This window comes from Erinaceus europaeus, chromosome 1 (assembly GCF_950295315.1).
Source record: "Erinaceus europaeus chromosome 1, mEriEur2.1, whole genome shotgun sequence".
Classification (NCBI taxonomy): Eukaryota; Metazoa; Chordata; class Mammalia; order Eulipotyphla; family Erinaceidae; genus Erinaceus; species Erinaceus europaeus.
Genome location: NC_080162.1, coordinates 47,784,399 through 47,795,443, shown reverse-complemented (window position 1 = coordinate 47,795,443; position 11,045 = coordinate 47,784,399).

Here is an 11,045-nt window from a genome sequence, read left to right as displayed (position 1 = left end):
AAATGAATAAATAAGTAAAGTGTTTTTTTAAAATAAGATAATACAAATATAAAAAAAGGGAAGAAGACATTATCTTGGGTCGCCATCTAAAAGTGAATAGCAGATAAGAATAGAAACAGAAAATGTAAGCTGAGCTCTTGATGCTGGGCCTGTAACTAGAAACATTGAGTAACTGCCAGTCACCTTTCATACACTAGAAATATGCCAGCTTGTCATATTTCCTTAAAAACAGGAAGTCAAGGCCATGGTTATTTGATATTTCTGTCTTTGACACTGCCCTACCTCCTAGTTAACTGAGTCACAGATTCTATCTATTCTTGCTCTGCAGGCAACTCCTCCTCTCATCACTTTTGTACACTTCCCTTTTGTCCCTACTTTAAGAACTTAAAACAGATGGAAACACAATTTCCATCTTACCTTCTTTCTTTCTCTCCTTTAAGGATACCATTTACCAGCAGGCAAAAAAGCTCACTTGGATAATGTACTTCTTTGCCATGTGCATGAGTTTTGGTACTGTGGTCTCTGTCACTTTCTCTCTGACTCCTCTGTCTCTACTTAAAAACAAATAATTTTCTGCTCACTGCACACCATTTATCATTTGCAGAAAAGAATTATCAAAAATTGCAAATGAGCAAAAAGTAAAAAAATATATACATGATCCACAATTCAGTCAACCACCACCAAAATAATATTGTATTATCTGTTATTCTTGTCCTTTTCCAGTTTTTTTTAATTAAGGTTATATGTGTACATAAAGAGTCAAATTTTCTTTCTTTTTTTTTTAATTTAAGAAAGTATTAATTAACAAAACAATAGGGTAGGAGGGGTACAATTCCACACAATTCCCATCACCCATTCTCCATATCCCACCCCCTCCCCTGATAGCTTTCCCATCCTCTAGCCCTCTGGGAGCATGGACCCAGGGTTATTGTGGGTTGCAGAAGGTGGAAGGTCTGGCTTCTGTAATTGCTTCCCCGCTGAACATGGGCGTTGACTGGTCGGTCCATACTCCCAGTCTGCCTCTCTCTTTCCCTAGTAGGGTGGGTCTCTGGGGAAGCGGAGCTCCAGGACACATTGGTGGGGTCTTCAGTCCAGGGAAGCCTGGCCAGCATCCTGATGACATCTGGAACCTGGTGACTGAAAAGAGAGTTAACATACGAAGCCAAACAAATTGTTGAGCAATCATGGACCCAAAGCTTGGAATAGTGGAGAGGAAGTGTTAGGGGGATACTCACTGCAAACTCTAGTGTACTTCTGCTTTCAGGTATATATTTTGCAGTAGTTTACGGATGCATGTGAACGTATGCTCTCACAGAAACTGGTGTATATCTAGATTTGGGGACTTTGTTAGAAAGTGAACCACCTGAGATGAAATTAGAGTGTACTATGAAAGGAAAGGTCTGACCCGAGTAATGAAGCTGAAGGGTTGTCATTCCACACGTGTAGTCTCTGGACACAGTCTGAAGTGAAGCATGTTGAGGTGGCAATCGTTGTGTTGGTTAGGTTGTGATCGGCAGATGCAATATTATTTGATATGGATTGGGAGAGGTATACGGGAAAGTGGGCCCTATCCGATGGTTCCAGGACTGGGGGAAGTAGAGGCTCTATAGTGGAGATGTGAGGTTCCTGCTGTCTTAGGGTTCAAAAAGACAATCGATAGTTAATGTTATCATCACATTATTTGGTAATTGGGTTAACTTTGAAAAGTCCTTTTGTTAGGGTTTGCTGTACAGTACCCAGTATCTTGTATATAGCTGTGCTATTGGTTGCTTCTGATCTACTTGGTCTAGGCTTTTGAGAGAGTCTGCATATCAATTACACTGCATATATTGAGAAAAGATTCAGTTTGTGTTTTGAAAAACTTCGAGACATACAATTAATTTTCCCCCTCTCGTATTAATTAACTAGTGATGTATATGACTACATTTTACTAGGAGTGTACATAAACACCATTCCTACCACCAAAAGACTGTGACCCATCCCTCCCACCCACTCCCACCCCCCACTGTCCCAGGAAGCTGCATGTCTACCCCTCACCTCAGGGTTATTACTTTGGTGCCCTAAGAGTCAGATTTACTAAAGATCAAAATCTTCACTTTCTCCTCTCATTTTCTCCTTTGATCACTAATTTTCAGTGATTTGGAGGTATGGGGTACTAAACTCTCTTTCTCTCTCTCTCCCCATTTCCCTCTCTCTCTCTTCTTATGCCAAACTCATCTCTAACTTATGGTGATACTAAGGATGGAACCTGGGTCTTGGAGTCTCAGGTATATAAGTCTTTTGCATAATGATCATGCTATCTCCAGGCCCAGTTCCATGTCTCTAAGTAACATGCTTCTTTTTTTTTTTCATTATTTATTTATTTATTTTCCCTTTTGTTGCCCTTGTTTTTAATTGTTGTTGTAGCTATTGTTGTTGTTATTGATGTCATCATTGTTGGATAGGACAGAGAGAAATGGAGAGAGGAGGGGAAGACAGAGGGGGAAAGATAGACAGACACCTGCAGACCTGCTTCACCTCCTGTGAAGCAACTACCCTGCAGGCAGGGCCGGGGACTTGAACTGGGATCCTTACTCCTGTCCTTGTGCTTCCTGCCACATGTGCTTAACCCGCTGCGCTACCGCCCGACCCCCAGTAACATGCTTCTTAAGTAAGGAGGTGAAAGACAATTATTCAATGGTTTTGCTTATATGTGGAATATAGAGAATTGAAACACATGAACCTGCAAAAAAAAAAATGCAGCCAAACTGCAAACTATCTCTAAGACTTTGATGGTTGGGAGTGAGATGGGGCAGACACTGCAATTTTAGAACCTTGTAAGCCACTACTAAATCACTAGTAAAATACATAAATAACGTGCTTCCTGTGCCACTTTTTTTTTTCAGTTTTCAGTATAATCTCTTTTCCCACCATAGGATATGAGTGTCTTCTCCCCTCTTTCCCCACGTTGACCCCAATGCTGTGCATATGCTTCCCATCCCCCAACTCCAAACAGTTATGTAGTAATTTTGGTGAGGTTAGTATTTACTAATAGTGTAACTGTGAGTGATTAAATGCCGTTCACAGCTTCACAGCTGAGACCCATGGTGAACTATGATCTCCTTTGCTTTCCTGCACAACTTTTTTTCCCCTCTTTTTGTGTTTTATAAGTCTTGTTTTCCCTCCACCTGCTCCAAGCCAACCAAATTCTCTTAGTATTTGTTATAAAGTCAATGTGATACCCCTTTTTAAAGGTGTTTGTAATATATATATATACATATATGTATATATATGTATATATATATTTATTTATTTATTATTGGATAGAGGCAGAGAGAAAGAGAAACTGGGAGGGGAGGGAGAGATAGAGGGAGGGAGGGAGATAAGGGGAGAGAGAGAGAATTGCAGTCCTGCTTCATCGCTCATGAAGCTTTCCCCCTCACAAGAGGGCACCGGGGACTTGAACCTGGGTCTTTGTGCACTGCAAAGTATGAGCTTAACCAGCTGTGGTACCGCATGGTCCCTAAACTTCAAACTTTTTTTTCTTCTTTGCCAGAGCACTGCTGAGCTCTGGCTTATGGTGGTGTGGGAGATTGAACCTGGGACTTTGGAGCCTCAGGCATGAGAGTCTCTTTGCATAAACATTATGCTATCTATCCCTGATCAACTTCAAACTCTTTACCAGGGACCCAAATGTTTTCCCAATGCCTTCCAAAGCATCAATAATTCTGTCTACCCTTTTTGAGAAAACCTTCCCAGACTCTTCAAATCTGGACTGGTCATCCCCTCTGCTGCACAGCTGTGAAAATTCGTTCTCCCTTCATGGTCAACTAGGGGCTCCACTTGCTTCTATTCTGTGCTGGGTTTCTGTTTTATTCTTCTTTGCCTGACCATGCACTTTACATGCACTTTACAATGTACTTTCCCTCCAATCTCACCACCTTTGGTGTAGCACAGTATCCAATAGCTCTTGAAAATAGTCTATGAGAAATTGAGATCTTAGGACTCCCTAACTGAAAATAGTTTTATTCTACCTGCTCCCTTGATGACTATTTTTCTGTGTATAGAATTCTATACAAAAAGCCCTCTTCCTTCAGAATTTGGACATCATCATTCCCTCTATTTTTTTACTTCCAACTATTGGTTGACAAGTATTATTCTGCTCTGTTGTTTTAAATGTGACATAGTTCCCCTCTTTTCTGGGAAGTCTTAATATTTTGAAATGTTATAATGATATTCTCAATATGGCTAATTTATTTTATTTATTTATTTTAATTTATTATTTATTCCCTTTTGTTGCCCTTGTTGTTTTATTGTTGTAGTTATGATTGATGTCGTTGTTGTTGGATAGGAACAGAGAGAAATGGAGAGAGGAGGGGAAGACAGAGAGGGGGAGAGAAAGATAGACACCTGCAGACCTGCTTCACCGCCTGTGAAAAGATTCCCCTGCAGGTGGGGAGCCGGGGGCTCGAACTGGGATCCTTATACTGGTCCTTGTGCTTTGTGCCACATGCGCTTAACCCGCTGCGCTACCGCCTGACTCCCAATATTGCTAATTTTTTTAAAACAACTATTATTATTATTATATTGGTTTGTCGTTACTAGAGTTTTACTACTCTGGGAAACGTGAACATATAAGGGTGGGGCAGGTGGTAGTGGACCTGGTTGAGCACACATATTACAAGGCACAAGGACCCATGTTTGAGCTCCAGTCCCCACCTGTGGGGGGGGAAACCTTTGCGAGTGGTGAAGCAGGGCTGCAGGTGTTTCTCTGTCTCTCTCTCCCTATCTCCTTCTCCCATCTCGATTTCTGACTGTCTCTATTCAACAAATAAAGATAATTTTAAAAAATAAAATAAAAATAAATTAAAAAGAGAAAGGCAGAAACAGAGAGAGAAAATACCACAAGACCAAATGTTTTTTTGTTTGTTTGTTTATTAATTTTGTTTTGTTTTTTACCAGAGCACTGATCACTGATCATCTCTGGCTGATGGGGGAGGGGAATTGAACTTGGGACTTTGGAGCCTAAGGCATGAAAGTTCCTTTACATAACCATTGTGTTATGTACCCTGGCCCTTAAAACTTGTCCCAGTTAAGTGGAAGCTAGCCTTCAACCTGGATTGCATGGCAAAGCTATGGATATGTTTTTATCCACTGCACCACTTCCCAGAATGTTAACTTTCTTTCTTTTTTTTTTTTTTTTTTTTTTATTTATTATTGGGTAGAGAAAATGAGTGGAGGAGGTGGAGATAGAGAAGGAGAGAGACAAACAGACACCTGCAATACAACTTCACCACTCGTGAGGCTTTCCCCCTGCCGGTAGGGATCAGGGGCTCCAACCTGGGTCCTTGCTCACTGGAATGTGTGCACTTAACCAAGTGACCCACCGCGTGGCCCCTGAATGTTAACTTTCTTACTCTTAAAATTCTTATTCCCTGCCTGAGATAATTGAATTTTTTTTTTTGAAACACGAGCTTTTCATTTTCTGAGATTGTTAGCATCTGAATAAAACTTTTTCTCTCAGTAATCTTTGTCTCTTGAATATTGGCTTCCATGCAGAAAACACTCAAAACTTGGCCTAAAACTTTTCTCATAACAGAGAAAACAATATAAGTGTCAGTTTACTTACATGTGTATATATGTATATCTTGGGAGAACATAAACTATTAAATTTACAGATATCAGAGTCCTAAAATCTGTATAATCATAGACTTGTTTAGAATTTCATTTACAAATTGTATTTTCAAATTGACTTAAATGTGACTAGGAAGAAAGGTGTGTGTGTGTGTGTGTGTGTGTTTAAGATTTTATTAATTTATCAATGAGAAAGATAGAAGGAGAGAGAAAAAAACCAGACAGCACTCTGATACATGTGCTGCCAGGGATTGAACTTGGGACCTCATGCTTGAGAGTCCAGTGCTTTATCCACTGTGCCACCTCCCATACCACAAGGTTATTTTTTTTTTTGCATGTTTATTTCTTGTTCTACCAAAAGTTAATGGTTATCAATGGTATTTTCTTTTTTTACATTTTTTAATTATCTTTATTTATTTATTGGATAAATACAGTAAGAAATCAAGAGGGAAGGGAGAGGTAGAGAGGAAAAGAGACAGGGAGACACCTGCAGCCCTGCTTCACTGCTTGCAAAGCTTCCCCCCCATAGCTGGGGGCCGGGGGCTCGAACCTGGATCCTTGTGCATTGTAACATGTGCACTCAGCCAGATGTGCCACCACCCAGCCCCCATTAATGGTATTTTCTCATATCCTGTGCATTGAAAGCCATCAAACAAATAAAATTAACATAAAATTTAAATAAGGTATCATATAAATATAAATATTAACACTCTAAAAATAAAAGAGACAGTCTTCTTTTTCCCCAGTATATATAAAAAAATTATTGGGAGTTGGGCGGTAGCACAGCAGGTTAAGCACACATGATGCAAAGCGCAAGGACCGGCATAAGGATCCCAGTTTGAGCCCCTGGTTCCCCACCTGCAGAGGAGTCTCTTCACAAGTGGTGAAGCAGGTCTGCAGGTGTCTGTCTTTCTCTCCCCCTCTCTGTCTTCCCCTCCTCTCTTCATTTCTCTCTGTCCTATCTAACAATGACGATAACAATAATAACTACAACAAGAAGACAACTAGGACAACAAAAGAGAATAAATAAATTAAAAAATTATTAATGATTTATATAATGAAATAAATATCTGTAATAAAAGCAGAAAATTTAGTATGTATTGCCTTGTAATAATAAAACTAGTAGTAAATAAAAAATTGTAATGTTATCTCATATGTTTTTATTTATTTAGTAATGAGAAAAATAGGAGAGAGAGAAAGAGAAAGAACCAGACATCACTCTGGTACATGTGCTATGTGGGATTGAACTCAGGTCCTCATGCTTGAGAGTCCAATGCTTTTTATTTATTTATTTTTTTGCCTCCAGGGTTATTGCTGGGGCTCAGTGCCTGCACCATGAATCCACTGTTCCTGGAGGCCATTTTTTCCCCCTTTTTGTTGCCCTTGCTGTTGTAGCCTTGATGTGATTATTATTGTTGTCGTTGATGTCGTTCGTTGTTGGATAGGACAGAGAGAAATAGAGGTGGGGAAGACAGAGAGGGGGAGAGAAAGATAGACGCCTGCAGACGTGCTTCACCACTTGCGAAGCTACACCCCTGCAGGTGGGGAGCCGGGGGCTCGAACCTGGATCCTTACTCTAGTCCTTGTGCTTTGCACCATGTGCCCTTAGCCCGATGCGCTACCACCCAACCCCCAGTCCAATGCTTTATCCACTGCGCCACCTCCTAGACTGTTGTTTTCGCCGGGCTATGTCGTTTTCGTTGGCTGGTTTCACGGGCGGGTGACAGACGACCAGGGACTCATGGTTGAGCTGTAGGCAGTATCTCTTTATTCATGCAGGATGCAGCACAATCTAAGCCGAGCTAAGCTAAACTAAAGTACCCTAAAACTCACAATGCTGTCTTTATATATACTTGCCAAGTAGGGTGGAAACAGGATGTGACATAGAGAGGGTGGAGAGAAAAGTGACTGGTGAAAATCAGAGTGTGACAAGGAGAGGATCAGGGTGTGACAAGGAGAGGGGGTGGAGCAGGTGAGAATTCTACCACTAAACCACCAATGCCCTGGAGGGAAGGTGGTGCTTGTTAACAGAGGTTATGTAAATAGAAATGAAGTGGTTATGTAAATAGAATAGTGTTAAGCAAGGGGGATTTAAACCAAATGAAACAGAAGGGGTTTTTAAAAGCAGAATTAGAAGATACCAACACTGGACCACTCATATGTTTTTATTTTCAAAGAGAGCATTTCCCCTTTTTAAAATTTATTTATTTTATTTGATAAGATATAGAGAATTTTAGATTGAAGAGAGGTAGAGAGGGAGAGAGACAGACATCATTAGCATTGCTTCACTGCTTGTGAAGTTTCCCCCTTACAGGTGGGAATTGGGGTCTTGAACCCAAGTCTTTAAGCACTATAATGTGTGCACTTAACCACATGTAGCACCACCTAGCCCCTCATGAATAAAAAAAAATCATAAATAATTAGGAAAATTAGAAACATATCTTTTTTTTTGTTTTGTTAAGAAAGGAGACATTAACAAAACCGTAGGATAGGAGGGGTACAACTCCACACAATTCCCGCCACCCAATCTCCATATCCCATCCCCTCCCCTGATAGCTTTCCCATTCTCTATCCCTCTGGGAGCATGGACCCAGGGTCATTGTGGGTTGCAGAAGGTGGAAGGTCTGGCTTCTGCAATTGTTTTCCCACTGAACATGGTCTTCAAATGGTTGATCCATGCTCCCAGTCTGCTTCTCTTTCCCTAGTAGGGTAGGTCTCTGGGGAAGCAGAGCTCCAGGACACATTAGTAGGGTTGTCAGTCCAGGGAAGTCTGGTTGGCATCCTGCTGGCATCTGGAACCTGGTGGCTGAAAAGAGAGTTGACATACAAAGCCAAACAAATTGTTGAACAATTATGGACCTAAAGGCTGGAATAGTGCAGATCAAATGTTGTGGGGTACCCACTGCAGACTCTTGTGTACTTCTGCTTTCAGGTATATATTTTGCTCTAATTTATGGATATATGTGAACATATGCCCTATCTCAGGGTACCTGGTCTATATCTAGGTTTTGGGACTTTGTTAGGAAGTGAACCACCTGGAATGGAATTAGAGAATACTATGAAAGGAAAGGTCTGACCCGAGTAATGAAGCTGAAGGGTTGTCATTCCACACCTGAAGTCTCTGGACACAGTGTGAAGTGAAGCATGCTGGGGTAGCACTCGTTGCGTTGATTAGGTTGCGATCGATGGGTGCAATATTATTTGATGTGCATTGAGAGAAGCATGCAGGAAAGTGGGCCCCACCCTAAAGTTCCAGAACTGGGGGAAATATAGGCTCTATAGTGGAAATGTGAGGTTCCTGCTGTCTTAGGGTTCAAGAACACAATGGATAGTTATTGTTATCATCACATTATTTGGTAATTGGGTTATTTGAAAAGTCCCTTTGTTAGGGTTTGCTGTATAATACCCAGCATCTTGTATATAGCTTTGCCACTGGTTGCTTCTGTTCTCCCTGGTCTAGGCTTTTGAGAGCATCCACATATCAAAGACTCAGCTTATGTATTAAAAAGACTCAGTCTGCATTTTAAAAAGTTCGAGACATACAATCAATTTTCCCCTCATATTAATTAAATAGTGATTTATATGACTACACATTAATACGAGTGTACATAAACACCATTCCCACCACCAAAAGACTGTGTCCCATTCTACCCCCCCCGCCCCTCCCACCCCCACTGCCCCAGGAAGCTGAATGTCCACCCTCTCCCTCACCACAGGGTTTTTACTTTGGTGCCCTACTCTCGATTTAGTCAGATCCTGCTTTTAGTTTCCCTTTCAGATCTTCTTTCTCAACTTCTGTTGATGAGTGGGATCATCCCATACTCATCTTTATCTTTCTGACTTAGCTCACTTAACATAATTCCTTCTAGCTCCATCCAAGATGAGTTAGAGAAGGTGGGTTCATTGTTCTTAATAGCTGCATAGTATTCCATTGTGTATATATACCACAGCTTTCTCAGCCACTCATCTGTTTTTGGGCACCTGGGTTGCTTCCAGGTTTTAGCTATTATGAATTATGCTGCTATGAACATAGGAGTACACATATATTTTTGATTGGGCATTATGGAATCCTTGGAGTATATCCCCAGGAGAGGAATTACTGGGTCATATGGAAGGCCCATGTCTAGCCTTGTGAGAGTTCTCCAGATTGCTCTCCAGAGAAGCTGAACCAATTTACATTCCCACCAGCAGTGCAGAAGGGTTCCTCTGTCCCCACAGCCTCTCCAGCATTTGTTGCTGCTGTCCTTTTTGATGTATGCCATTCTCACAGGAGTGAGGTGGTATCTCAATGTTGTCTTTATTTGCATTTCTCTGACAATCAGCAACCTGGAGCAGGTTTCATATGTTTGTTAGCCTTTTGGATCTCCTCTGAAGTGAATGTTTTGTTCATATCCTCTGATCATTTTTGGATGGGGTCATTTGCTTTTTTGGTGCTAAGTTTGCTGAGCTCTTTGTATATTTTGGTGATTAGTCTCTTGTCTGATGTATGGCATGTGAAGATCTTCTCCCATTCTGTGAGGGGTCTTTTGGTTTGTGTGATAGTTTCTTTTGGCTGTGCAGAAGCTTTTCAATTTGATGTAGTCCCATTGGTTTGTTTCTGCTTTAGTCTTCTTTGGATTTGTTTCATCAAAGATGTCCTTGAGGTTTAGGTGGGAAAGTGTTCCACCAATGTTTTCCTCTAAGTATTTGATAGTTTCTGGTCTGACATCCAGGTCCTTGATCCATTTGGAGTTGATTTTTGTTTCTGGTGAGATAAGGTGGTTCAATTTTATTCTTCTGCATCTTTCAACCCAGTTTTCCCAGCACCATTTATTGAAGAGAGCCTCCTTCTTCCATTTAATACTTTGGGCCCCCTTATCAAAAATTAGATGTCCAAAGGTGTGGGGGTTTGAAACATCTCTTATGTAAATCTTATATCAAAAAACTGTAATGAGAGCATCATGAGTCAAAACAAAATTTCAAGACAAAGACATAGTCCCAGGAAAATATATATTCTAAGAAGGAAAGAAAAAATATAAATATATTGTCACACGAATCATCACTTGGCAACTGGAGCTTAATCCTACTGAAAAGCCTGTGGGAAATTATTTAGAACTTGTACATTTGATGTATCTCATTTAAGGGGTAAATGAGAGTAAGGATATTTATCCTTTAGCTAGCAACTCCTGCCAGTCATTGGCTGAGGGTTGTCCTGGGAACATAAGCACAGCTAGCTTGTTATGTACAGAGAAACAACTTCAAAGCAGCGGTGGAACTTACAAGAAATTCCTTAGCAGACACCTGCAGCATCTGCAAGAAAGATGGGGAGTCAAAAGGAAATGCAGATTCCTGGGCCCCAAACCCAAGAACTAATAGACTTGGGCAGTTGATAGCATAATGGTTATGCAGAGACTCATGTCTTAGGCTCCCAGTTCAATCCCCTACACCACCAT